Below are 23,804 nucleotides of genomic sequence, written 5' to 3'. Positions count from 1 at the left end.
TTTTTGATCAGGAGAATTGCCAGCCACTGTCAAGTATCATGTTGTAACCTAACATTGGTAGTTGTGAAAGCACGTAGCTGATCTTGTTATCCCTTATTCAGAAGAGCTTTGGATATTTCTGTCAACATAGAAGATTGGTATACCACAATGACTGCTGCTGTTGCTTTTGCCTTCCTCTTCTTTCTTTTTTTCCCCTTTCTTTTTACTTTAAGAGTTTGTGAAGGTTTAACTCTTTTGTTATTTACATGAGGTAGAAATCTGGGCAGATATAAATAACCCCTTCTTTTCTTGTTTAAAAGTTTCTTTGCAACCATCTGAGGATTTTTCTTCCTTATCATCCATTCTTCTATTCTTTGTCTGGTATTATATATATCTTCTCTTTACTGTATCCTCTTTGTTGGTTAACTCCTTGCTTTTGGGGGAGCACGTCTTCTAGTACCTTCTTAAAATGGTGTGTGGGAGGTTAATTATTTCTAGTCACTGTACTAGTTATACTCGATTGATAGTTTGTCTGGATATAGAATTCCAGGTTGGAAATCATTTTCCTTCAGAATTGTGAATTCTGAGTAATTTTCCTTCAGAGTTGTTCCATTTCCCTCTGTCTTCCAATTCTTTTACAGTAAAATCTTATAATGATGTGCTGTTGTATGAAACTTTTCATCCATTGTGATGGGCGCTTGGCTAGCCCTTCCAGTCTGAAAGTGCTTGTCTTCTAGTTTTTTTTTTTTTTTTTTGTAAGTTTTGTTGATTATATCTTCCCTTCATTTTCTTTGGTGCTTGACCTCCAAATATTTAAAGTTTGCCTCCAGGAGTAATGCTTCTATAAGCAGGTTTTTTTTTTTTTAGTATAAAAATGTTTGTTGTTTGATAAGTTGGGGGTGCTCAAGACAATCTCCAGGTTTGATAATTTACTAGGAAAACTCAGAATTCAGCATATAGTTGTTTCCATGCCTATGATTTATTGCAGGGAAAGAACACAAAGCAAAGTCAACAAAGGGAAAAGTGCATGGGATGAAGCCTGGAGGAAACCAGACACAAGCTTCTAAGAGTCTTTTCCTTGAGGAGTCACACAAAACACATGTAATTTCACCAGCAGAATTATGGCAACACATGTGAAATGTCATCCATCAGGGAAGCTCATTAGAGATTCAATGCCTAAGGTTTATTTTGGGGGCTGGTTGCATAGTCATCCACTGTCTAGCAAGTATCAAAATTTCAAACCCTTGAAAGGAAAGCAGATGTTCAAGATCAGTGACATTGTTTGTAAAGTTTGTGCAGAGAGAGTCCGTCTTAGCAGTTAGGTCAGTAGGAACTATTACAGTATCCAAGTTCCCAGACCCTAGCCAAGGGCCACCCTTGCAAGTTCTTTCTTTCTTTTTTTTTTAACTTTTTATTTTTTATTGGGGTATAGCTGATTAACAATGTTGTGATAGTTTCAGGTGAACAGGAAAAGGGACTCAACCATACATATACACGTACCGATTCTCCCTCCAAACTCACCTTCCATTTGGGCTGCCACATAACAATGAACAGAGTTCTGTGTGCCTTACAGTAGCTCCTTGTTGGTTATCCATTTTAAATACAGTAGTGTGTACATGCCCATCCCAACCTCCCAAACTGTCCTTTACAAGCCGTTCTTTCTAAGGAGAGCGGTCTTGGACCTGCTGTGCTAACTATTTTCTGCATAGTTAAAGAGGAAAGAAGTTATTTTTGAGGACCAAAGATAAGTTTTACTTTCAATGAATTTCAGAGTTGTCTGATGGCAAGGTTAAAACTTTACTCAGGTGTAAACTGGTCGTGTGGTAAGAGAAGGCAGAAAACTAAGCCTCTAGAAGATTATGAATTAAGGGCAGGAAATATGGCTCATGAAATATTGGAACTCATGATAAAAAAGCTACTTAAGGGAGAATGGAAGATTGAGCAGAGACTGAATTTTGTCACCACCCCCCCAACCCCCCCGGAAATTCATACACTGAAGCCCTAACCCCTAGTGTGACTGTATTTGGAGATAGGCCCTTTAGAGAGATAATTAAGATTAAATGATGTGTTTTTGAAAAAGTTGGCTTAAAGCTCAACATTCAGAAAACAAAGATCATGGCATCTGGTCCCATCACTTCATGGCAAATAGATGGAGAGACAGTGAAAACAGTGGCAGACTTTATTTTTGGGGGCTCCAAAATCACTGCAGATGGTGACTGCAGCCATGAAATAAAAAGCCGCTTACTCCTTGGAGGAAAAGTTATGACCAATCTAGATAGCATATTAAAAAGCAGATACATTACTTTGCCAACCAAGATCTATCTAGATAAGGCTATGGTTTTTCTAGTAGTCATGTATGGATGTGAGAGTTGGACTATAAAGAAAGCTGAGCGCTGAAGAATTGATGCTTTTGAACTTGGTGTTGGAGAACACTCTTGAGAGTCTCTTGGACTGCAAGGAAATCCAACCAGTCCATCCTAAAGGAAATCAGTATGGAAGGACTGATGCTGAAGCTGAAACTCCAATACTTTGGCCACCTGATGCGAAGAGCTGACTCATTTGAAAAGACCCTGATGCTGGGAAAGACTGAAGGCAGGAGGAAAAGGGGATGACAGAGGATGAGATGGTTGGATGGCATCACCGACTCAATGGACATGAGTTTGAGTAAACTCCATGAGTTGGTGATGGACAGGAGGCCTGGCGTGCTGCAGTCCATGGAGTCGTAAAGAGTCGGACATGACTGAGTGACTGAACTGAACTGATGTGTTAGTTGCTCAGTCATGTCTGAATCATGTGAACCCATGGACTGTAGTCCATCAGGTTTCTCTGACCATGACATTCTCCAGGCAAGAATACTGGAGTGGGTTGCCATTCCCTTCTCCAGGGGATATTCCCAACACAGAGATTCAACCCAGGTCACCTGCATTATAGACAGATTCCCAGCCTTCTGAGACACTAGGAAAGCCAGAGTGAAATCTAATCTGATAGGTCTGGTGGCCTTATAAAAAGAGGGAAGAGATCTCTTTTCCTTCACACACCAAAGAAGAGGTCATGTGAGTACCCAGAGATAGATGTCAGGGAAGAGGATCTCACCAAGAACCAAGTTGTCCAGAACCTTTTGACTTTTTAGCCTCTAAAACTATTAGAAAATAAACTTGTGTTGTTTAAGCCACCCACCGTATGGTTTTTGGTTTTTTCACCCTGAGTTAAGACAGCTTGAGATCAGAATAGGACCTCAGCTTTATCAAGGTGAATCCTATGTGAACCAAGAGAATATTATCAATAACATGGTGCTGGATTTTTTGTTGTTGTTTTTTGTGTGTTTTGTTTCTCTTCTTGTCTGTTAGCTTTCAAACTTTGCTAACTTATCCACATACCATCTCTTCTGAGTTAGCGGAAGTCATTAACCCAGTGTTCTAGATCTGTGCCATCCAGTATCATAGTCAATAGCCACACGTCATGATACAAATTAATTTAAATTAGTTAAAATTAAGTATAAATTAAAATTAAGTTCCTCACTAGCACTAGCCACCTTTCATGTGTTTAATAGCCACCTGTGTTTAGGGATGTGGTTGTTGTTATTCAGTCACTAGTCATGTCTGACACTTCCTGATCCCATAGAGTGCAGCATGACAGGCTTCCCTGTCCTTCACCATCTCCTGGAGCTTGCTCAAACTCATATCTATTGAGTTGGTGATATCATCCAACCACCTCATCCTCTGTTGTCCCCTTTTTCTCCTGCCTTCAATCTTTCCCAGCATCAGGGTCTTTTCCAATGAGTCACTTCTTTGCATCAGGTGGCCAAAGTATTGGAGTTTCAGCTTCAACATCAGTCCTTCCAATGAACACCCAGGACTGATCTCCTTTAGGATGGACTGGTTGGATCTTCTCGAAGTCCAAGGGACTCTCAAGAGTCTTCTCCAACACCACAGTTCAAAAGCATCAATTCATCAGTTCCTTGGTGCTCAACATCCTTATGATACAACTCTCACATCCATACATAACTACTGCAAAAACCATAGCTTTGACTTTGTGGACCTTTGTCCCCAAAGTAATGACTCTGCTTTTTAATACTCTGTCTAGTTTGTCATAGCTTTTCATCCCAGGGGCAAGAATCTTTTAATTTCATGGCTGCAGTCACCATCTGCAGTAATTTTGGAGCCCAAGAAAATAAAGTCTGTCACTGTTTCCATTGTTTCCCCTTCTGTTTGCCATGAAGTGACAGGACTGGATGCCATGTTCTTAGTTTTTGAATGTTGAGTTTTTTTTTTTGATTTATTTATTTTAATTGGAGGCTAATTACTTTACAATATTATAGTGGGTTTTGCCATACATTGACATGAATGTTAAGTTTTAAGCCAGCTTTTTCACTCTCCTCTTTCACCTTCAGTTCCTCTTAGCTTTCTGCCAAAAGAGTGGTGTCATCTGAATATATGAGGTTTTGATATTTCTCCCAGCAATCTTGATTTCAGCTTGTGCTTCATCCAGCCCAGCATTTCACATGATGTACTGTGCCAGATCTGTTGGATCATTGAAAAAGCAAGAGACCTCCAAAAAAACCCAGCTACTTCTGCTTAATTGACTACGCCAAAGCCTTGACTTGTGTGGATCACAACAAACTGTGGAAAATTCTTCAAGAGATGGGAATACCAGACCACCTGACCTGCCTCCTGAGAAATGTGTGCAGGTCAAGAAGCAACAGTTAGAACTGGACATGAAACAATGGACTGGCTCCAAATCAGGAAAGGAGTATGAAAAGGCTATATATTGTCACCCTGCTTATTTAACTTATATGCAGAGTATCATGAGCAATGCTGGACTGGATGAAGCACAAGCTGGAATCAAGATTGCTGGGAGAAATATCAATAGAAGACACCACCCTTATGGCAGAAAGTGAAGAAAACTAAAGAGCTTCTTGATGAAAGTGTAAGAAGAGAGTGAAAAAGTTGGCTTAAAACTCAACATTCAGAAAATTAAGATCATGGCATCTGGTCCCATCACTTCATGGCAAATAGATGGGTAAACAGTGGATACAGCAACAGACTATTTTCTGGGGCTCCAAAATCACTGCACATGGTGAGTGCTGCCATGAAATTAAAAGCCGCTTGCTCCTTGGAAGAAAAGTTATGACCAACCTAGACAGCTTGTTAAAAGCCAGAGAAATTACTTTGCCAACAAATGTCCATCTAGTCAAAACTGTGGTTTTTCCAGTGGTCAAGTATGGTTGTGAGAGTTGGACTGTAAAGAAAGCTGAGCCCTCAAGAATTGATGCTTTTGAACTGTGGTGTTAGAGAAGGCTTTTGTCCATTCCTTGGACAGCAAGGAGATCCAACAGAGATCGTAAAGGAAATCAGTCTTGAATATTCATTGGAAGGACTGATGCTGAAGCTGAAACTCCAATACTTTGGGCACCTGATGCAAAGAAGTGACTCACTGGAAAAGACCCTGATGCTAGGAAAGATTGAAGGCGAGAGGAGAAGGAGATGATAGAGGATGACATGGTTGGGTGGCATCACCAACTCAGTGAACATGAGTTTGAGTAAACTTTGGGAGTTGATAATGGACAGGGAGGCCTGGTGTGCTGGAGTCCATGGGGTCACAAAGAGTTGGACACGACTGAGCTACTGAACTGAACTGAACTCTGCAGGTAAGTTAAAGAAGCAGGGTAACAATATACAGCTTTGACTTACTGCTTTCTCAATTTGAAACTAGTCTGTTGTTCCAAGTCCGGTTATAACTGTTTATTTTTGACCTGCATACAGGTTTCTCAGGAGTGCAGTTGTGCAGTAGTTTGAACATTCTTTGAGCTTTCCTTTTTTCAAGTGGTAAAGAATCTGCATGCAATGCGGGAGACCTCGGTTTGATACCTGGGTTGGGAAGATACCCTGGAGAAGGGAATGGCTACCCACTTCAGTATTCTGGCCTGGAGAACTCCATGGACTGTATAGTCCATGAGGTTGCAAAGGATCGGACATGACTGAGGGACTTTCACTTTCACTTTGAACATTCTTTGGCATTGCCCTTCTTTGGGATTGGAATGAAAACTGACCTTTTCCAGTTCTGTGGCCACTGCTGAGTTTTCCAAATTGGCTGTCATTTTGAGGGCAGCACTTTATAACAGCCTCATCTTTTAGGATTTGTAGTAGCTTGGCTAGAATTCCATCACCTCAACTAACTTTGATCAAAGTGATGCACCCTAAGGCCCACTTGACTTCACATTCCAGGACGTCTGGCTCTAGGTCAGTGATCACACCACTGTGCTTATCTGGGTCTTGAAGATCTTTTTTGTACAGTTCTTCTGTGAATTCTCACCACATCTTAATCTCTTCTGCTTCTGTTAGGTCCATACCATTTCTGTCCTTTATTGTGCCCATCTTTGCATGAAATGTTCCCTTGGTATCTCTGATTTTCTTGCAGAAATCTCTAGCCTTCCCCATTCTATTGTTTTCCTCTATTTCTTTGCATTGTTCACTTAAAAAGGCTTTCTTATCTCTCCTTGCTGGTCTTCATTTCAGTTCAGTGCAGTTCAGTTGTTCAGTCTTTGCGACCCCATGGACTACAGCATTCCAGGCCTCCTATCCATCACTAACTCACGGAGTTTACTCAAACTTGTGTCCATTGAGTTGGTGATGCCATCCAATTATCTCATCCTCTGTCATCCCCTTCTCCTGCCTTCAATATTTCTTAGCATCAAGGTTTCCAATCAGTCAGTTCTTTGAATCAGGTGGCCAATATACTGGAGTTTCATCTTCAGCATCAGTCCATCAAATGACTATTCAAGACCGATTTCCTTTAGGATGGACTGATTGGATCTTGCTGTCCAGGGAACTCTCAAGAGTCTTCTCCAATACCGCAGTTCAAAAGCATCAGTTCTTTGGTGCTCAGCTTTCTTTATAGTCCAACTCTCACATCCATACATGACTACTGGAAAATCCATAGCTTTTACTAGACAAACCTTTGTTGGCAAAGTAATGCCCTGCTCTTTAATAAGCTGTCTAGGTTGATCATAGCTTTTCTTCCAAGGAGGAGGCATCTTTTACTCTCATGGCTGCAGTCACCATCTGTATTGGTTTGGAGCCCCATAAAATAAAGTCTCTCACTGTTTCCACTGTTTCCCTGTCTATTTCCCATGAAATGATGGGACCAGATGCCATATCTTAGCTTTCTGATTGTTGAGCTTTAAGCCAACTTTTTCACTCTCCTCTTTCACTTTCATCAAGAGGATCTTTAGTTCTTCTTCGCTTTCTGCCGTAGGGTGGTGTCATCTGCATATCTGAGGCTATTGATATTTCTCCCAGCAATCTTGATTCCAGCTTGTGCTTCATCCAGTCCAGCATTTCTCATGATGTACTCTGCATATAAGTTAAATAAGCAGGGTGACAATATACGGCCTTGACATAGTCCTTTCCCAATTTGGAACCAGTCTGATGTTCCATGTTCAGTTCTAACTGTTGCTTCTTGACTTGCATACAGATTTCTTAGGAGGCAGATCAGGTGATCTGGTATTCCTATCTCTTTCAGAATTTTCCACAGTTTGTTGTAATCCACACAGACAAAGGCTTTGGCATAGTCAATAAAGCAGCAGCAGCTGTTTTATGGAGCTCTCTTGCTTTTTCGATGATCCTTTGAATGTTGGCAATTTAATCTCTGGTTCCTCTGCCTTTTCTAAGTCCACCTTGAACATCTGGAAGTTCACGGTTCACATACTATTAAAGCCTGCCTTGGAGAATTTGGACCATTCCTTTGGTAGTTTGTCAGATGAATGCAGTTGTGTGGTAGTTTGAGGATTGTTTTGCATCGCCTTTCTTTGAGCTTGGAATGAAAACATGTTTTCCAGTTGTGTGGCCACTGCTGAGTTTTCCAAATTTGCTGTAATTTTGAGTGCAGCACTTTCACACCTTCATCTTTTAGGATTTGAAATAGCTCATCTGAAATTACATCTCCTCCACTTGTTTTGTTCTTGGTGATGCTTTCTAAGGCCCACTTAGCATTCCTCTAATGTCTGGCTCTAGGTGAGAGATCATACCATGGTGATTATCTGGGTCAGGAAGATCTTTTTTGTAGGTCTTCTGTGTATTCTTGCCACCTTTTCTTAATATCTTCTGCTTCTGTTAGGTCCATACCATTTCTGTCCTTTATTGTACCCATCTTTGCACGGGCTTCCCTGGTGGCTCAGAGGTTAAAGCATCTGCCTCCAATGCGGGAGACCAGGGTTTGATCCCTGGGTCGGGAAGATCCCCTGGAGAAGGAAATGGCAACCTACTCTAGTATTCTTGCCTGGAGAATCCCATGGACAGAGGAGCCTGGTTGGCTACAGTCCCCAGGGTCGTAAAGAGTCGGCACAGCTAAGCAACTTCACTCACTCACTTGCATGAAATGTTCCCTTGGTATCTCTAATTTTCTTGATGAGACCTCTAGTTTTCCCCATTCTGTTGTTTTCCTCTCTTTGCGTTGATCACTGAGGAAGTCTTTATATCTCTCATTGCTATTCTTTGGAACTCTGCATTCAAATTGGCATATCTTTCCTTTTCTCCTTTGCCTTTCACTTCTCTTCATTTCATAGCTGTTTGTAAGGCCTCATCAGACCACCATTTTGCCTTTTTGCATTTCTTTTTCTTGGGGATGGTGTTGATCCCTGCTTCCTGTACAATGTCATGAACCTCCATCCATAGTTCTTCAGGCACTCTATCAGATTTAATCCCTTGAATCTGTTTGTCATTTCAACTGTATAATAGTAAGGGTTTTGCTTTAGGTTATACCTGAAGGGTGTAGTGGTTTTTCCTACTTTCCTCAGTTTTAGTCTGAATTTGGCAATAAGGACAGAATGGGTTAAAGATTTACTGAACATGGCCCTGCCCATCAGAACAAGACCCCGGTTCCCCCTCAGTCAGTCTCTCCCATCAGGAAGCTTCCATAAGCCTCTTATCCTTCTCCATCAGAGGGCAGACATACTGAAAACCACAATCACTGAAAACTAACCAGTCTGATCACATGGACCACAGCTTTGTCTAACACAATGAAACTATGAGCCATGCTTTGTAGGGCCACTGAAGATGGACGGATCATGATGGAGAGTTCTGACAAAATGTGGTTGACTGGAGAAGGCAATGTCAAACCACTTTAGTATTGTTGCCTTGAGAACCCCATGAAAAGTATAAAAGGCAAAAAAAAAAAAAAAATAGGACACTGAAAGATGAGCTCCCCAGGTTGGTAGGTGCCCAATATGCTACTTTAGATCAGTGGAGAAATAACTCCAGAGAGAATGAAGAGATGGAGCCAAAGCAAAAACAACACCCAGTTGTGGATGTGACTGGTGATGGAAGTAAAGTCCGATGCTGTAAAGAGCAATACTGCATAGGAACCTGGAATGTTAGGTCCATGAATCAAGGCAAATTGGAAGTGGTCATACAGGAGATTGTAAGAGTGAACATTGACCTTTTAGGAATCAGTGAACTAAAGTGGCCTGGAATGCATGAATTTAACTGAGATGACCATTATATCTATTACTGTGGGCAAGAATCCCTATGAAGAAATGGAGTGGCCATCATAGTCAACAAAAGAGTCCAAAATACAGTTCAGTTCACTTCAGTTGCTCAGTCGTGTCCGACTCTGTGACCCCATGAATGGCAGCAAGCCAGGCCTCCCTGTCCATCACCAACTCCCAGAGTCCACCCAAACCCATGTCCATTGAGACAGTAATGCTATCCAACCATCTCATCCTCTGTGGTCCCCTCCTCCTCCTGCCCTCAATCTTTCCTAGCATCAGGGTCTTTTCACATGAGTCAGCTCTTTGCATGAGGTGGCCAAAGTTTTGGAGTTTCAGCTTTAACATCAGTCCTTCCAGTGAACAGCCAGGACTGAGCTCCTTTAGGATGGACTGGTTGGATCTCCTTGCAGTCCAAGGGACTCTCAAGAGTCTTCTCCAACACCACAGTTTAAAAGCATCAATTCTCGGTGCTCAGCTTGCTTTATAGTCCAACTCTCACATCCATACATGACCACTGGAAAAACCACAGCCTTGACTAGATGGACCTTTGTTGACAAAGTGTTGTCTCTGTTTTTTAATATGCTGTCTAGATTGGTCATAATGTTCCTCCAAGGAGTAAGCGTCTTTTAATTTCATGGCTGCAATCGCCATCTACAGTGATTTTAGAGCCCAGAAAAATAAAGTCAGCCACTGTTTCCACTATTTCCCCATCTATTTGCCATGAAGTGATGGGACCAGATGCCATGATCTTCGTTTTCTGAATGTTGAGCTTTAAGCCAACTTTTTACTCTCCTCTTTCACTTTCTTCAAGAGGCTCTTCTTCACTTTCTGCCATAAGGCTGGTGCCATCTGCATATCTGAGGTTATTTATATTTCTCCTGGCAATCTTGATTCCAGCTTGTGCTTCTTCCAGCCCCGCGTTTCTCATGATGTACTCTGCATATAAGTTAAATAAGCAGGGTGACAATATACAGCCTTGATGAACTCCTTTTCCTATTTGGAACCAGTCTGTTGTTCCATGTCCAGTTCTAACTGTTGCTTCCTGACCTGCATACAGATTTCTCAAGAGGCAGGTCAGGTGGTCTGGTATTCCCATCTCTTTCAGAATTTTCCACAGTTTATTGTGATCCACACAGTCAAAGACTTTGGCGTAGTCAATAAAGCAGAAATAGATATTTTTCTGGAACTCTCTTGCTTTTTCAGTGATCCAGTGAATATTGGCAATTTGATCCCTGGTTCCTCTGCCTTTTCTAAAACCAACTTGAACATCTGGAAGTTCAGTACTTGGAACAATCTCAAAAATGCAGAATGATCTCTATTTATTTCCAAGGCAAACCATTCAGTATCACACTAGTCCAAGTCTGTGCCCCAACCAGTAATGCTGAAGAAGCTGAAGTTAAATGGTTTTATGAAGACTTACAGGACCTTCTAGAACTAACACCCCCAAAAGATGTCTTTTTCATTATAGGGGACTGGAATGCAAAAGTAGGAAGTCAAGAGATACCTGGAATAACAGGCAAATTTGACCTTGGAGTACAAAAGGAAGCAAGGCAAAGGTTAACAGAGTTTTGCCAAGAGAACACACTGGTCATAGTAAACACCCTCTTCCAACAAAACAAGAGAAGACTCTATGTATGGACCTCACCAGATATTCAATACTAAAATCAGATTGATTATATTCTTTGCAGCCAAAGATGGAGAAGCTCTATACAGTTAGCAAAAACAAGACCGGAGCTTACTGTGACTGGAGCTTACTGTGACTCAGATCATAAACTCATTATTGCCAAATTCAGACTTAAATTGGTATTCTTAGACCTCTGCATTCAGATGGGTGTATCTTTCCTTTTCTCCTTTTGCTTCTCTTTTTTTTGTCACCTGTTTCTAAGGCCTCCTCAGTCAGCCATTTTGCCTTTTTTCATTTTCATTTTCTTTTTTTTTTTGAGGATGGTCTTAATCACTGCCTCATGTACAGTGTTATGAACCTCCTTCCATAGTTCAGGTACTCTGTGTATCAGATCTAACCCCTTGAATCTATTTGTCACTTCCACTGTATAATTGTAAGGGTTTTGATTTAAGTTGTACCTGAGTGGCCTAGTGGTTTTCCTACTTTCTTCAATTTAAGTCTGAATTTTGCACTAAGGAGTTCAGAGCCACAGTCAGCTCCCAGTGTTGTTTTTGCGGACTGTATAGAACTTTTCCATATTTGTTTGCAAAGAATTAGATGGCATAGATATAGAGCAAAAATTTTCATCATTGTAGAAAGCCTTTCTTAGCAGCACTTTTCTAAATAGTTGCTTCAAATGTCTCACTATTTTCTGTCTCAAAGGTTCCAGATTTCTATAGATTCAGGGCATACTTATGAATATTAAAGTTGTTGGTGGATATCCTTAAAATTTTTGAAACTAAGAAATGAACACCAATTACAGTGCTGCTGCTGCTGCTGCTGCTAAGTCGCTCCAGTCGTGTCCGACTCTGTGCGACCCCATAGACGGCAGCCCACCAGGCTCCTCCGTCCATGGGATTCTCCAGGCAAGAACACTGGAGTGGGTTGCCATTTCCTTCTCCAATGCATGAAAGTGGAAAGTGAAAGTGAAGTTGCTCAGTCATGTCCGACTCTTAGCGACCCCATGGACTGAAGCCCACCAGGCTCCTCCGTCCATGGGATTTTCCGGGCAACAGTACTGGACTGGGGTGCCATTGCCTTCTCCCTATTACAAAAGTGCAAATTCTGTTAAAGTATAATATGTCAAGCTGAGTCTGTAACCATATTTGCGTTTATCAAGCTATTCTTTTGGTCATGCTTCTGTAGTATGCCCCCCTAGAAAGTGTTTTCTTCTCCTACTGGGCTTGCTATGTATCATAGGATGAACAACTTGGATAAACATGCCTTTATACCCTGACACACTCTTCCCTATTTTACTCTTCTGGATGTTTGCTCTGCTCTCTCCTGGAGGTAGTAGATGCAGGTGCTTTAGAAGGAAGCATCAGTATCCAGGTTGTTCTGCTGAGCACTAATTAACCTGAGGAATTATAGACTGAGGGGAGGTCAGTAGAAATGGCAGTCTGGCATTATTAGGAACAGAATGTTTCATGAGAGAATAAACTGTACAGAATTGTTCAGAAGGGTCATAGTCTCCATGGTAACTGGCCTACCAATCCATATTGTCATATGTGGGACCTGGTCTTCAGAGTCCTCAAAACAACCCTGTGTGGTATTTATTATTCCACTTCCAAAGCCAGTTGAAGGTAACACTCGGAAATTTTCATGTAGTTTTTCCTGGGCCACTGAACTAGTGAATAAAGATGCTGGATTCAAGTTCTTTCAGTTGATCTTCACAACTTGTGTTTTTTGTACCATAATGCAGCTAGGCTGTGTCTGTGGCACTTCCTCTCCACTGAGTGCGACAGCTGACTCAAAGCTGTGTTCTGTGTAAAAGGGGTTGTTTGTAGATTGAATACGCATTTAGCTTCCCAGGTGGCTTAGTGGTAAAGAATCCATCTGCCAATGCAGGAGAAACAAGAGACATGAGTTCATTCCCTGGGTCAGGAAGATCTCTTGGAGTAGGAAATGGCAACGCACTCCAGCATTCTTGCCTGGAAAATTCTATGGACAGAGGAGCCCGGTGCATTACAGTCCATGGCTTAAAGAGTTGGACATGACTGAGTGTGCACGTGTGCGTGCACACACACACACACACACACACACACAAAGAGTGAGTGACCTGGAAGGGGATGTTTTTTCTTTTACTTTAAAGAATTTTAAGGGATTTTTGTTATTTTTGTTTTAATTACATTAAAAAATGCAAGAAAAATGTAAAAGAGGTAAAAATCACTCATAATATGACCATTTCTTTTGGAATCATTTAAAAACTTTTCCTTTGCTTGTAGAGGCATAATTTTGCAAAAATGTTAGCATGTTATTATACATATCTTCTGCAACTTCTTCATTGACTTCAGAATTTAGGATGAATGTCTCTCCAAGTCAGTCAGGAATATTCTCTGTGTGGTTAACTGCTCTGTTACTTTAAAAATGTGTGTGTGTGTGTGTGTGTGTAATGGTTATTGTTATACCCACTTTAACCACTCTCCTTCATTTTAGCCTGTAGGTCTTATTTTTTCTTTGTATGGTGTTACTAAGAAGTAATCGTAGGAGGGGAACAAAGCCTTATATTTGGTGGCACTCAGCACCAAATAATTCCAGATGTTTGCTTTCCCTGTGTGTAGAGAGAACCCACGCTGATGCTGTGTTTGTTCTTTTCATCCTCCTTTGTCTTTATTTCTCTTCCATTTCATTTAATTTTAACCTCAATGCCAGACTTCTTTTGTGTAGTCCTTGGCCTGCTGCTGTGGTATATTTGCCACTGGCTCTCGTTCCAGCCCCCAGTCACTAATGTGTCTCTTGGCAGGGAATGGAAATGATGGTGGTCCTCTCAGTTGACTCAGGAGCACCCCAAGTCAGCAGTAATATTTGGCATAACAAGTACCAGGGTGGGATAACCACATGTCTGCGGACTGGGATTTTAAAGTTGTTAGTTGTACTGAGAGCTGTGGTTTAGTGATCAATTTAAGCAAGAGATTAAATTTATTTCCTGCAGGCTTCTTCTTCTTGGTCATACATCCAACAATATTACCTTATTATTATCTTTCATATGCCTTTTTAATTTTTTTGGCTTAAATTTTCCTTTTACTTAAATTTTCATTTTACTTTGATTTCTTTTTCTTTTCTTTTCCCTATTTCTGATTCCTCACACTAATCAGATTTTCCTTCTGCTTGAATCTAATGATCTAGTTTTCAAGTGAGTGGGGACAGGAGGGTGAGACAGGAAGATGGTGGGGGTAAATATGCCACCTGATAATTGTTTAATATAATGTTAAACAGGGATATTAAGGAACCTAATTTCTTTTTGATTCCTTGTGTTTGGGAGAATATAGAGTCAGTTGGACACTAATATCAAGTGATTTTTGTGTGCAAAGCCTTACAAAGAGACAATAACGACAGATACTGTGGCTGTCACCCCTCACAAGGGGATGTGAGCTACCTGGACAGGTCAGTCCAGAACCTGGGAAACAACTCGTGCATCCAGCACTGGGGAGGAGGCTGGCCACAGCGCTCAGGCTGAAGGGTTCTGGAGCCCCTTTAAATGTGGGCCAGGAACCTTTCATGCCTGTAAGGAAGTGCCCATATGGATAAAAGAGTACAGCATATGAAATGTTGGGTTGGATGAAGCACAGGGTGGAATCAAGATTTCCAGAAGAAATAGCAACAACCTCACCTGTGCAGGTAATACCACCCTAATGGCCAAAAGCAAAGAGTAACTAAAGAGACTCTTGATGAAGGTGAAAGAGGAGAGTGAAAAACTTTGCTTCAAACTCAACATTCATAAAACTAAGATGATGCTATCTGGTCCCATCACTTCATGGCAAATAGATGGGGAAACAATGGAAACAGTGACAGACTTTATTTTCTTGGGCTCCAGAATCATTGCGGATGGTGACCGCAGCCATGAAATTAAAAGCCACTTGCCCCTTGGAAGAAAAGCTGTGACAAACCTAGACAGCATATTAAAAAGCAAAGACGTTACTTTGCCGACAAAGGTCTATATAGTCAAAGGTACGGTTTTTCCAGCAGTCATGTACAGATGTGAGAGTTGGACCATAAAAAAGACTGAGCACTGAAGAACTGATACTTTCAAATTGTGGTGCTGTAGGAGACTCTTGGAGTCCTTTGGACCCCAAGGAGACCAAACTAGTCTATCCTGAAGAAAATCAACCCTGAATTTTCACTGGAAGGACTGATGCTGAGGTTGAAGCTCCAGTACTTTGGCCACCTGATGGGAAGAACTGACTCATTAGAAAAGACCCTGATGCTGGGAAAGATTTAAGGCAGGAAGGAAAGGGGGTGACAGAGGATAAGATGGTTGAATGGCATCATTGACTCATTGGACATGAGTTTGAGCAAACTCTGGGAGATGTAGAAGGACAGGGAAGCCTGGCATGCTGCGGTCCATGGGACTGCAAAGAGTCAGACATGACTGAGTGACAATAACAGCAGCAACCCCATCAGAATCCCCTGTAGCATTTCTCCTCCTCTTTCTCCCAGACAGTAGGAATGGCACCACTCTTTTACCACAGACATTTCCCCTACAAATTTTCTTTTTAAAAAAAATTGAAAGACAGTAAATGACCACCTATACACACACACACACACACACACACACACACTTTTCATTTTCATTTTGCTAACATTTGTTAAGTGTGGATATGGTGGCATATCTCCCCACCCTGCCCACTACTTCAGTATTCATTGCCTAAGAATAAGGAGAAGGAAATGGCAACCCACTCCAGTGGTCTTGCCTAGAGAATCCCAGGGACGGGGGAGCTTGCTGGGCTGCTGTCTCTGGGGTCGCACAGAGTCGGACACGGCTGAAGTGACTTAGCAGCAGCAGCCTAAGAATAAGGACATCCTAAATGACCACAGTTGAGTTATCATACACCAGAAGTATAGCATCTGAAGTATGTTCCATATTAAAAATTTCCCGATTATCCACCTGCTCCCACAAAGTCCCCATTTCCCATGAGTTCATGGTGTGCTGTGGGAAAAGGTACTTGCCTGTGTAGAAGGTGCAGGAAAAATATACCAGCAAAGGTCAACAAACACAATGGTAAGAAACTGGTATCAGTGACACGTACATTGTGAATGGATGATAGATAAAAATGGAAAGACTTTCAGAAGGAACTGCATTTTAAGTATATACAGATTTTATTTTGGTAATAGAGCTATATTGTTAGTATATATAGTGTACTGTACTTATTTGAAGAAAAGTTAAGTATTGACTAAGGCATAGCACTAGTTCTGGGCCTCAGAAAAAAGATTTTGAATAATAATTTCGGTATGCAGTTGGACAAATTTTTACTAAAATGTGTTCTGAGTCTCGTTATTGAATATGTGCGTGCGTGCTAAGTCGCTTCAGTTATGTCCAACTATTTGTGACCCTCTGGACTGTAACCCGCCAGCCTTTTCTGTCCATGGGATTCTCCAGGCAAGAATACTGGAGTGGGTTGCTATGCCCTCCTTCAGGGGATCTTCCTGACCCAGGGAGTGAACCTGCATCTCTTATGTCTCCTGCACTGGCAGCTGGGCTGTTTACCGCTAGTGCCACCTGGGACACTTTGGTTATTGATTATATCTAAACTTATATCCAGGGCTTCCCTTGTGGCTCAGATGGTAAAGCGTCTGCCTACAATGTGGGAGACCTGGCTTTGATCCCTGGGTCGAGAAGATCCTCTGGAGAAGGAAATGGCAACTCACTCCAGTATTCTTGCCTGGAAAATCCCATGGATGGAGGAGCCTGGTAGGCTACACTCCATAGGGTTGCAAAGAGTCGGACACGACTGAGCCACTTCACTTCACTTCACTTCAAACTTATATCCGGAGAAGGTGATGGCACCCCACTCCAGTACTCTTGCCTGGAAAATCCCATGGACGGAGGAGCCTGATGGGCTGCAGTCCATGGCGTCATGAAGAGTTGGACACGACTGGGTGACTTCACTTTCACTTTTCACTTTCATGCATTGGAGAAGGAAATGGCAACCCACTCCAGTGTTCTTGCCTGGAGAATCCCAGGGACGGGGGAGCCTGGTGGGCTGCTGTCTATGGGGTCGCACAGAATTGGACACGGCTGAAGTGACGTAGCAGCAGCAGCAGCAGCAAACTTATATCTAGCAATAGAATAATTGTTAATGAAGCAGTTAACAACCAGTTAACAATCAAGATTGCCAGGAGAAATATCAATAACCTCAGATATGCACATGACACTACCCTTTGGCAGAAAGCAAAGAGGAGCTAAAGAGCCTCTTGATGAAAGTGAAAGAAGTGAAGTGAAGTGAAGGTCGCTTAGTCATGTTTGACTCTTTGCAACCTCAGGGACTATAGTCTGCCAGGCTCCTCTGTCCATGGGATTTTCCAGGCAAGAATACTGGAGTGGGTCACCATTCCCTTCTCCAAGGGATCTTCCCAACCCAGGGATCAAACCCAGGTCTCCCACATTGCAGGCAGATTCTTTACCATCTGAGCCACTAGGGGAAGTCAGGAAAGCCACTAGGAAAGTGAAAGAGGAGAGTTAAAAAACTGGTTTAAAACTCAAAACATTCAGAAAACAAAGATCATGGCATCTAGTCCTATCACTTCATGGCAAATAGATGGGAAAACAATGGAAACAGTGACAGACTTTATTTTCTTGGGCTCCAAAAATCACTGCAGATGGTGACTGAAGCCATGAAATTAAAAGACTTGCTACTTGGGAGTAAAGCTACAACCAACCTAGACAGCATATTTAAAAGCATAGATATTGCTGACAAAGGTCTGTCTAGTCAAAGCCATGGTTTTTCCATTGGCCACGTATGGATGTGAGAGTTGGACCATACAGAAAGTTGATTGCTGAAAAGTTGATGCTTTTGAACTGTGGTGTTGGAGAAGACTCTTGAGAGTCCCTTGGACTGCAAAGAGATCAAACCAGTTAGTCCTAAAGGAAATCGGTCCTTAATGTTCATTGGAAGGACTGATGCTTAAGCTGAAGCTGCAATACCTTGGCCACCTGGTGAGAAGAGCCTACTCATTGGAAAAGACCCTGATGGTGGGAAAGATTGAAGCCAGGAGGAGAAGGGAATGACAGAGGATGAGATGGTTGGATGGCATCACTGACTCTATGGACATGAGTTTGAGCAATCTCTGGGAGTTGGTGATGGACAGGGAAGCCTCGTGTGCTGCAGTTCATGGGATCACAAAGACACAACTGAGCAACTGAACTGAACCTCTGGTTGAATCAGATTGAGTTTTTTGAAAGAACCTGTTTATCATCTTCGGGAAAGTTCTAGTTGAAACTGGAAAATTTTTAATTTTATTCTAGCTCATTACGTATTATAGGGACTTCAATATTGTTCATTCAAAAATTCAGTACATTTTAGAAACTAGCTATTAGTTGACCTTAGCTTTGTACATGTTTGTTACTTTGCAAGAGTACTCTTAAGGCTCAAATCAAGTTAAAATTAGGGTAGATGGTGTGTACCTATAAAGTCAGACTAAAGCTGTATTTTTTTCCTGTCGACACTTGAATAGAAAAAAGTAACCTAAGAATCATGCTACAGTGTACAGTCTTATTCAAAACCACATATACTATAGTATTTTTAAAACCTGGAACCAAAATGTAGAATCATTGTGTTTAATAGCAGTTAAACTACATCTGATATTACTTGTATGACTTTGCTGCTCTGTTTCAGCTTTTGGATTACATTAGTGGTATGAGAATGATTTTTATATTTAAGTAAGATACACTGCTTCACTGCACAGATGGTATCAGTTTTGAATTACAGTACTAAGTAAAAAAATTCTAGAACAACAATGATTTTGCCAGTCCGTTCTTACTGATTATTTATTTTGGATGATTGTAGTCCTTTTGAAGGTAGCAGACTTAACCTAGAAACTGGAGCCAAGAACCGAATGGGTGGGCGCTCCTCCTATTCCCTACTACAGGTCTGCTCATTTTTCCCAAGAGAATCAGTGCAAGTTCTCCGTGAATGCAAGACTTTACTTCCTTAACAAAACTACTGTCTTGATTAACTTCACTCTGCTCCTCGTTTAAATAACCACGGGTCAGGTAAGTACTCTGTAGCTCTCATATCCCTATGACCTTGGCACAGTCCCTTTTTTTTTTTCTCATTTTTTTTTCATCCTCCCTAGATTAGCTCATCCCTTTCCATGGCTACAAATACCGTCTATCTGTTGATGGTTCCCACATCCATGTCTTTAGCTCAGATCTGTCTCCTAGCCTACATACTCATTGGACATTTTCACTTGTGTGCCTCAAGTATCTTGTTCTCAACACGCCCTAAACTAATGCATCTTTCAATCTAGGTGTGTCCTTATTGTTCTGTTCCTTCTTTTAGTACACAGTGGTACCCTGCATCTAGTTCCCTGGTCAGAAACCCGAAAGTGAAAGTCACTCAGTCATGTCCGACTCTTTGTGACCCCATGGACCCCAAGGACTGTAGTTGTCTAGGCTCCTCTGTCCATGGGTTTCTCTGGGCAAGAATACTGGAGTGGGTAGCCGTTCCCTTCTCCAGGGATCTTCCCAACCCAGGGACTGAACCCGGGTGTCCCACATTGCAGGTGGATTCTTTACTGTCTGAGCCACAAGGGAAGCCCCGGAATGCTGGAGTGGGTATCCTATCCCTTTTCCAGTGGATCTTCCTGACCCAGGAGTCAAATCAGGGTCTCCTGCATTGCGGGTGGATTCTTTATCAGCTGAGCTACCAGGGATATACACCATCTTACCAGGGGACCTGAATGTTATCTTTAATTCCTCCCTCTTCATGTTCAGTCAGACACTAAATATAAATATTATATACACTATGTCTTCAGTGTCTCATATCTAGGCACTTTTCTTCATTCTTTCATGCATTAGACTAGGCCTCGATTACTAAAAAATGATCATCAGTCTTCCTGTTTTCTACTCATTTTACGTGCTGCTTCTATGTAATCTTTCTAAAATACAAATCTGATTACATCACTTTTGTGGTAAAATTCTCCAGTGGCTTCCTATTATTCAGAATAACGTCCAATATCCTTATCAATCTTATAAGGCTCTTTTCAGTTCCATCTACTGCTTGCCTAAGCAAGGTGACCGCCTTGGTCAAATTTATTTTTTTAACCTGCAGTCCTCTTGACACTTATCATTCATAATGTTTTTCTTGTGAGAAGCCAGAAATTTTATTGTGGTCTACTGTCCATTAGTAAACCCCAGTCAGAATTGTGTTTTTCTTCATAGAGACACTTTGTACATATTGTAGCAGATAGTTGTACTAGCTGGCAAATTCCTTGAAAAAGCTCTACCTAGAAGTTATGCTTGATATTATTTCAATGTTTTTATTACTGACTATAAAGAAGCTATGTACTTTATTGAGCCCGATAAAGTAATAGAGGTGATTAGATGTCACCATAGTCTGTCATTTTTCCCCAGACAAGGTGATAAAGAGTAAACATCAGCTTCTGTTGAAGCAATTGCTCAAACATGCCAACAGAGGTTGGTTGTAGGTAAGTCTCCTCTAAGAGAGTGGTGTTCCTGAAGATCTTAGGAAGGAAGGAAGGAAGAAAGAAAGAAATGTCTCCAGTGGAGGGATGTAAACGGTGAGGTTGAGACACAAAGCACTAATAGAGTAATCCTTTGGCTGGTCTCTATCTCTAGATGCCCTAAGATGTTTGTTTTCATGATTAAAAAAGAACTCACTGTAGGGCTTGTCCAGAGAGGAGAGTAAGTCCTGATTTGGCAAGATCCTAAAACAGCTGCGTTACATCTTGTTAGTCTATGCTTTGTCTACTGACAGGTCCTCTTGCCTCAGTCTTTGCACACGCTGTTCCCGTTGCCTGTAACATCCTGCCTCCTATTCACTTGACGATCCCCCACATGCTGTTCAGGTCTCTTTCTTGACACCCTGGGGCTGGGTTAAGTGCTCTGCTGAGTCTGTCTTACTATGGGAACATTTATCACACTGCAGCTTTAGTTTTAAGTTCAGTGACTGTGACTAATCTTACCATTTAAAATGAAGGGGATTTTAGAAGTCTTGCTTTTTAAGAGAATTGACTAGAGTTATGAGCCATTTCTCCATTCCTGAAACCAGTAAAGCTATGAGTTGCCTTTGAACCTAATTACAACTTTGAAAAATTTGGGTGTAACACACCATAAGGTATTCTATGGATGAGAGCTAGCCTACCCCAGCCTAGCTGCAAGTGTCTTGAATGTGAATGCTGGTGTTCTTTTTTTGGTGTGTACTCCGGTTGAAAAGCCAGCCCAGTCTTGTCCCAACACATGACTTGTGCTTATTTGGCTAATTCAATATATCCTACCTGCCTTTTCTCTACTTTCATCCTAAAAGTTCTCTTTGCCCTCTTTGGCACTTACCCCTAGATCTCCTCCTGTTAGTATGGATATTTGCTTTCATTAACTAGATGCTTTTCCTCAGGTGGTATTATCTAGAACTGTTGTTTTGAGAGCACTTTTATTTCTATCCTCAGAGGAGTTGAATATACTTGATATACCATAATCCAATAAGGATATATATATATATATTTTCCTAACTTATAGAGAAACGCTGGACTGGAAGAAACACAAGCTGGAATCAAGATTGCTGGGAGAAATATCAATAACCTCAGATATGCAGATGACACCACCCTTATGGCAGAAAGTGAAGAGGAACTCAAAAGCCTCTTGATGAAAGTGAAAGTGGAGAGTGAAAAAGTTGGCTTAAAGCTCAACATTCAGAAAATGAAGATCATGGCATCTGGTCCCATCACTTAATGGGAAATAGATGGGGAAACAGTGGAAACAGTGTCAGACTTTATTTTTCTGGGCTCCAAAATCACTGCAGATGGTGATTGCAGCCATGAAATTAAAAGACGCTTACTCCTTGGAAGGAAAGTTGTGATGCACCTAGATAGCATATTCAAAAGCAGAGACATTACTTTGCCAACAAAGGTCTGTCTAGTCAAGGCTATGGTTTTGCCAGTGAGAGTTGGACTGTGAAGAAGGCTGAGCACCGAAGAATTGATGCTTTTGAACTGTGGTGTTGGAGAAGACCCTTGAGAGTCCCTTGGACTGCAAGGAGATCCAACCAGTCCATTCTGAAGGAGATCAGCCCTGGGATTTCTTTGGAAGGAATGATGCTAAAGCTGAAACTCCAGTACTTTGGTCACCTCATGTGAAGAGTTGACTCATTGGAAAAGACTCTGATGCTGGGAGGGATTGGGGGCAAGAGGAGAAGGGGACGACAGAGGATGAGATGGCTGGATGGTATCACTGACTCGATGGACGTGAGTCTGAGTGAACTCCGGGAGTTGGTGATGGACAGGGAGGCCTGGCGTGCTGTGATTCATGGGGTCGCAAAGAGTCGGACATGACTGAGCGACTGATCTGATCTGATCCGATACTTTACTGGAACCCTATTGGACAATCCAAACAAATTACTTTTGGTTAAGAAAAAAAATACTTAAAGATATAGAAATCTGATGTGGAATCTAAAGGAGCATTGATAAAAAGAGAACATTTCTTTTCAAATATGTTTTCTTCACTTTATCTCAGTCTTCTTTGTCATTCAAAAGACATGACACCTGGGCCCTCTGTCTCTTTTCTGTTTTCCAGGCAATGAATCCTCCTGTTACATTAGATCAGTGTGTCTATATCATGATTCTTACATCATTTTACATTGGAGTGTGATATAGAAGGTTTTCAATATAATATACAGTCGACTTGATATTTTCAAATTTAACATGTACAGTTCTGAATATTTGCAGTTGATTTAAAAAATCTATGACAGGCAGTAAATTGTAGTTTTGCTGAGATTCATATTTGAGTAATAGATACTATGAGGCAAATTTGTGAGCCTGAAGCATTGACCTAGTGAGTAAGCTTAACTCACGCCTTAGAGTCTGCCTCAGAGTGAATTTACTGTCTGCTTGGCATCAGAGTTTACACAATAGTTTTTATGAAGTAATAAAACATTTTAAAATGCATTATAAATAAAATGAACTACTAGTCCTGTTGAAGAAAGAGAAGAGAAAATATTAAGATCTAAGAACATGTTGATTTTTTGGTGTGAATAGTGAAGTTTTGAATAAATTAAAGATTAGGATATCTTTAATTTATAGTCATCAAGTTAGTGAACCTATTTCATTGAGTACTCTAGCCAGTGTGAAATTTGCTCAGGTGAATGAGAAATTGTAGAAGTTGAATAGGTAATTGTGTACTCTGAAGACAGGAAGGAGAAGTCTGTTATTCTTTGTGGAAATTTTTTTGTAGAAAACCAGGGTCATGGATATAAAATATGAAACATCAAGTATTTGATGTTTTTGATTAATAGTCAATTTCTATTAATAAAATAACCTTTAGTGTGAGTAAAGGTCCATAATTTTGAAGGGGGGATAAAAATTATACTTTTGTTATACTACGTATAGAAACATATGGAAATATCAAGGGAACATTTCACCCAAAGATGGGCACATTAAAGGATAGAAATGATAGAGACTTAGTAGATGCTGGAGAGATCAAGAAGAGATAGGAAGAATACATGGGAGCACTGTACAAAAAAGATTTTGATGAACTGGATAAGTACGGGCATGTGGTCAATCACCTAGAGCCAGACATTCTGGAGTGTAAAGTTAAGTGGGCCTTCTAGTCAATCTGATGGAATTCCAGCCAAGGATGATGATGCTATCAATGTGTTGCACTCAATACATCAGCAAATCTGAAAGGCCCAGCAGTGGCCACAGGACTGGAAAAGGTCAATCCTC

General features: G+C 41.2%; 1 protein-coding gene across 30 annotated transcripts in view; it reads left to right on the top strand.

Moving 5' to 3' along the window:
- The window catches only part of FANCC (FA complementation group C), a 343,736-nt gene that overhangs the window by 35,599 nt on the left and 284,333 nt on the right, over positions 1-23,804 (top strand). For 3 of the 30 annotated variants that reach the window (XM_070794273.1, XM_070794271.1, XM_070794280.1), the window contains one exon: positions 968-5,626. The exons of the other annotated variants lie outside the window; for them this stretch is intronic. The gene's annotated coding sequence lies outside the window, so the exon portion shown is untranslated. The remainder of the gene's footprint in view (positions 1-967; positions 5,627-23,804) is intronic. 30 annotated transcript variants of the gene reach the window in all.

The sequence above is a fragment of the Bos indicus genome, chromosome 8 (assembly GCF_029378745.1).
Source record: "Bos indicus isolate NIAB-ARS_2022 breed Sahiwal x Tharparkar chromosome 8, NIAB-ARS_B.indTharparkar_mat_pri_1.0, whole genome shotgun sequence".
Taxonomy (NCBI): Eukaryota; Metazoa; Chordata; class Mammalia; order Artiodactyla; family Bovidae; genus Bos; species Bos indicus.
This window is presented reverse-complemented; position numbering and strand designations above follow the sequence as displayed.